We start from the raw sequence: 5,568 nt of genomic DNA, 5'->3' as shown, positions 1-5,568 counted from the left end.
TTTATTTAATTTTAGGTTTCATCTACATTTAAAATTTAATACTAAACTCAGTTAAAATTTCTTATTAAATCCTGCATTTGAATATAGATTATAAGATCTGACCTTGAATTGATAATATATTTTTTTAACAATACTTAGATATCTTGTAGGTAGTTAGACAGGGCCACCTTCAAGTAGCCAGCCATCAATGAGTCAACACAGGAAGAAGCCAACATGGAGGACAATAAAGAAACTTCACTGTGGCCAGAATTGTAAAAGGAGAGAAACTACCCTAACCTTGTGCTTCCCATGAGAATAAATAGCAGTGATTGACATTCTGAATAGGTATTGATCACCTGGGTGGCGGCATCAAAATCTTAACCAAGCCTTTCCAAGAAATATCCCTGCCTCCCACCCTTACGAAAACCCTTGCATAATATGTGACTTGCTCCCCCATTTGACCCCCATTCAATAAATATTACCTGGGTGACTGTACTTGTAATCTTATTGTTTGGTCATGGTTTTGCCCCACCTCATGCCCACCTTGTAATTTTCCATTGCATTGTAGTTTGACTGTACTTGTAATCTTATTGTTTGGTCATGGTTTTGCCCCACCTCATGCCCACCTTGTAATTTTCCATTGGACATTGTAGTTTTGTCCCACATCACCTGCCTCACCATGTGGCTTTGCTGTATGAACTATCTTTGAAAATTAGGGTGAGCAGGAAACCTGCTTTCCAGTCCCTTTTCTTTCTCTCTTAGACAGAAGCTTTCTTTATCTCAATAAAATTTTCCTACTCTTAAAAAAATACTGGCATGGAATAGTATAATTAAGACATTATGTATAAAACATGCTGCAGATAGGCTCAGTGTTTGATTATAGGGCAAGGAAAATCAGGACCTTGATAAAATACAGAAATATGTGACAAAGTATGGGGAATATTTTTGGATGTGCCCAATAATAATGAATATAAACTATTAAAATAATAGAAACAACCCTTCTTCTTTATCAGAGTCAACTCCCATTGTCTGGAGGCTATGCAAAGTGCATGCTTGAGGTAAATACTTTGTAAGTTGATGTTTGTACTCCAAGTTTTATGCATAATCTCTTCCCATTACTTTTAGATCAATAACTAAGATCAAGACTCAGCATGGACAAAGAAAATAAATAAAAGGAAATGGATTATTCACCAAAGAGCCTGCAAAACATGACTAATATTTATCAAAAGGAATTAGGAATGTATGCAAGTGAGCACATAAATTAAAATATATTAGAACAGGAGTCATGGAAATAAAAGTCACATTAAGGAAGAGTGAATTTATCGCTTCTCGGCCTTTTGGCTAAGATCAAGTGTAGGAAGAGTGAATTTGTATAGAGAAATTCTTAGGACTCAGGACTTAATACCCTGACAAATATGCCAGGAATGGAATTTTGAATTCTGGAGATATAATGGCTTGTAGGAAATGGGTGGACATGATGGAACACCCTTGGCAGTGTATTTAGGAAAGGGTTAGAAGGTTTGGAGGTTTACACATGGTAGAGTAGATTTATTAAGTCTAGGGAACTTCTTTCCTGATTGTTTTTATTTCAGAAAGCCAAGAGGACTCTTAACCCTCTCATTGTTAGAACAATGAGGAATATGTGAATAAGATGAGCCCTGAAATTGCTGAAAAGGTCCAGGGGTGGCTATCCACCATAGTCGTGTAAATTATGGGAGATAAAGAGTTATGAAAGTATGCTTTAAAATGTCAATGTGCCTAAGAGTCTCTAAACATAGTAGACAGGCAATAGGATCTTTCTTTGTTACAGACAAGTTGGTTGCAATTCTAATGTATACAAATTTGAAATGGTCACCAGGGATTACTTGTCTGTAGCGATGCCTAATAGACTATCATGCCTAATAGACTAGGGGGAAGTTATGCAGCAATGAAATAAATAATTGCTTGGATTTTATATACCAAATAGGTAGAAAGTTATTCAAGAAAATGGTGATATTAACTATCATAAAGGAAATTGTTACTCCTTCCCAAGTTTGTATAACTAGACTGATTCTCAGACATAAGTCCATTAATTAAAGGACTATGCTGGGGTTATAGCTTAGTGTTTGAGCCCTTGCATAACATGCATGTGGCTCTAGGCTTAATCCACATTTAAAAAAGAAAAATAAAAAGTGTTGATTCTTTGAGGAAAGACATCGCAATACTCTACTTCAACATTATCTTCTTTGTTTTTGTTTTTGAAACAAGATCTCTAATTCTCTAAGTTGCCAGAGCTATACCGAAACTTGCCATCTTCCTGCGTTAGCCTCCCACAGCATGGGGATTACAGGAATGTATCGCCATGCCCAACTCAACACAAGCTTTTAAAGGAGATATTCCTTGGCCTTTTCCAAAACTGAGATTTTCATCACATCTGTGATTTCATCAGCCTTATGAAAATAGGAAGTAGCCACTTTTTTGTAATAGCAAAAATCTGTTACGAGATCTTCAGGGACAGGAACTATACCACAGGGTACATATTCAGAGAGCCACCATGAACATCTAAAGAGAAAACTGAACTTCTCTTTTTTTTGAAACATGGTCTCACTATGTAGTTGAGACTGATCTGGAACTCACTATTTAGCCCAGGCTGGTCTTGAACTCACAGTGATCCTCTTGTCTGAGCCTCCTGAGTTCTGGGATTACCAGGCATGTGTCACCACGCCTGGCCCAGAAAACTCAACTTCTAAGAACAGTGGGATTACCCAAAGGTTTTGCTGTCTCAGGTAGGTTTGTATTTCCAGGTGCTTTGCTAAGTAAATGAACAGGGGCAAAAGTAGCCTCTGATCCCCTCCAGACTTTCTTCTCCTGAGTGAGGAAAGATATTTCTGAAAACATATTAAATTTTACAGAATGCACCTTGTACCAGCTGCGACTCCTCACAACAAATTCATGTCAACTTGGTCCACATCATCACTATCAGTTATTAGTAGACGTAAAAAATGTGCCAGTCTGATGTGCTTGAAAATAATGTCCTTCTCTCTAAACTAAATGTTTATGCTTTAGATCATTTTAAGTTGCTTTTTCATTATTGTTTTTTTAAATGCCTTATATTTTTTGGTTACAAAATTTTCTTCATTACATGTGCTGCAAATATCTTGTACTCTGATATATGTTTCAATTTATGTATAAAATATTTGAATACACAACAATTTGTTAATAAGTTTAGCAATATTTTATTTTTTAATTTTTATCTCTCATAATACGTAATGGAATTAATATGAGAAATGAAAAATAATGGAACCAAAGTCTTTGTAGATAGGGAGGGAGGGAGAGGCTACGGAGAAAAAATGAGAACCAAGATTATGTAAATGTACAAATTTCCAACCATGAATATAATTATATTGTATGCATTAATGTACCAATAAAATTAATTTTAAAAAGAAATAATTTATGATATTAATATCATATACATAGTCTTATACATATTATTCCTTAAAGCAAATATATTATTACATTTCATATACTGTAAAAATCTATTCCTCATCTTCCTGTTTATAATCACGTTCATTTTTATCACACCATGTTTAAGAATCTTTACTCAAGATAACCACAACAATAATCAGTGTAGAGATTTCTAAAAATACTAAATCTAGAAATTCTATTTGACATACTTACTTCTCTTCTGGGCATGTTCCAAAGATAATTAAAGGGTTATGTGCATATCCATGTTTATAGTAGCACAATTTAGAATAGCGAGATCTTGGAAGCGGTACACAGGTCCACCAAAAAATGAATGGATAAAGGAAATATGGCATTTACACACAATCAAGTACAACTCTGCCATGAATAAAGGTAAACTTAGAACACTTGTAGGCAAATGGATACAACTTGTGAACATAATGATAAGGGAAATAACTCAGACACAAAACCCTAAATAACACATGGTTTCTCTTATATGAGAAACTCATAATGAGAGAGCGAGAGAGCGAGAGAAGAGAGACAGAGACAAAATTAGAAGATAAACAGGAAGTAAGGAGAACTTTTTGAAATAGATGGGGGCACAAGAAATAGAGGTAAGCAGGAGAAAGGGAATGAAAAACGTGAAGGAAAAGGATTATATGGAAAACAGAGCTTTTGCAAAAGTTAAAGGGTGTAAGCAGAGAGATAAGAGGTAGAAGATTAAAAAATGGGCAGAAAAGGAGAATTAAGGTATACTTTTTATATCCACCAATTTCCCATGATAAATGTCATCATTATAAACTTCAAAGATGTACTAATAAATAAAAAAAAGAATTGTTACTTTTATCAGAAATTTGCAATGGCACCTCTGCATCATGTCTAATTTCCTTATAAAATGATCTGTTTCTTAATGTTCTCCTATTTTATTAATGTATCTTTCCCCACTACCACAGTAGGACACTCCCTGTTTATCACTCTAATTGAATTGCAAGGACTAATATATCATACAGAAATCTCACACTGTTTGTGTTTTTAAAAATCTTTTAACTAGGGCCGAGGATTTAGCTCAGCGGTTTGGTGGCCTGCTTGCAAGGACCTGAGTTCAATCTCTGGTACCAAAAAATTAAAAAAAAAAAATCTTTTAACTGTGTTAATGCTATATTCTTTCATTTACATTCCAAGATTAATGTATCAAATTCATAAGGAAAATTATTTTCAGTATATTTTATTTATTTATTTATTTATTTTTGGTAACGGGAATTGAACTAGGGTCCTTGCGCTTGCGAGGCAAGCAGCAGAATCACTGAGCTAAATTCCCTCATTATATTTTATTGTACATTATTTTAGCTTATTTTGAAGAGGATTGAAATGATTACAGTGTGAACTTTCTAAATTTTAGGCACAATTAAATTCAATTGCTTTATTTAGAATTATCTTAATATTTAATTTTTTAGTCATCTTACAAAAAGAATTTAAAATAAAAATCTCTTGAATCTGGATCTTATGAAAGGCATTATGTTGTCATATTATAATATTTCTTTATAATTTGAAAGTTTCAGGAAAAAAGCTTCAACCTCAGATACAAAACTTAGATCAATTCAGTGATAATATATAATAAAATATAATGGTTTTCTTGTGATTTTTTTTTTGAGGGGGGGAACCAGGGATCGAACTCAAATCCTTGCACCTGTGAAGCAGGAAGCGGAACCATGGAGCTAAATCCCCAGCTATTGTGCTTTTTATTTCATCCAGAATCTAGCTAAAGATATACGGATTTTTTTTTTTTTGGCTTTTCTTCATGTCCTGATTTTCTCTTGATATATTCATTTTTGAGACATTCGCATTGAAATTTTAAAGCTGTGCTCTGGAAAGTCTTTTCTTATGCTCCAGAGTAACACTTCACCATACTCCCAAGTTAAGTAACACTCTCTACCACAGTTTAAACAACTAGATCTCGTAGGTGATGTATCAGTCTGATTTTTAGTTTCTTCCCCATTTTCCCACAATTAATCATGTATACAGCTATATATGCTTTCTGAAAATTATCATTTACTTCTCATGCTATATACTTGCTATTAAATATATCCTAGCCCAGCATATGGGAGGAAATAAATGTTTAATTCACAATTATGATTATAAGCATATTCT

At 33.9% G+C, this 5,568-nt stretch overlaps 1 pseudogene; it reads left to right on the top strand.

Annotated features, from left to right (window-relative positions):
- The first annotated feature begins 1,300 nt into the window (after window positions 1-1,300).
- Window positions 1,301-1,437, top strand: LOC117285152 (annotated as a pseudogene).
- The last annotated feature ends 4,131 nt before the right edge of the window (window positions 1,438-5,568 follow it).

This window comes from Fukomys damarensis, unplaced genomic scaffold, assembly GCF_012274545.1.
Source record: "Fukomys damarensis isolate Sample0158 unplaced genomic scaffold, DMR_v1.0_HiC HiC_scaffold_6, whole genome shotgun sequence".
NCBI classification, from domain to species: domain Eukaryota; kingdom Metazoa; phylum Chordata; class Mammalia; order Rodentia; family Bathyergidae; genus Fukomys; species Fukomys damarensis.
The sequence above is the reverse complement of the archived record's forward strand: the minus strand, read 5'-3'. Positions and strand labels throughout refer to the sequence as shown.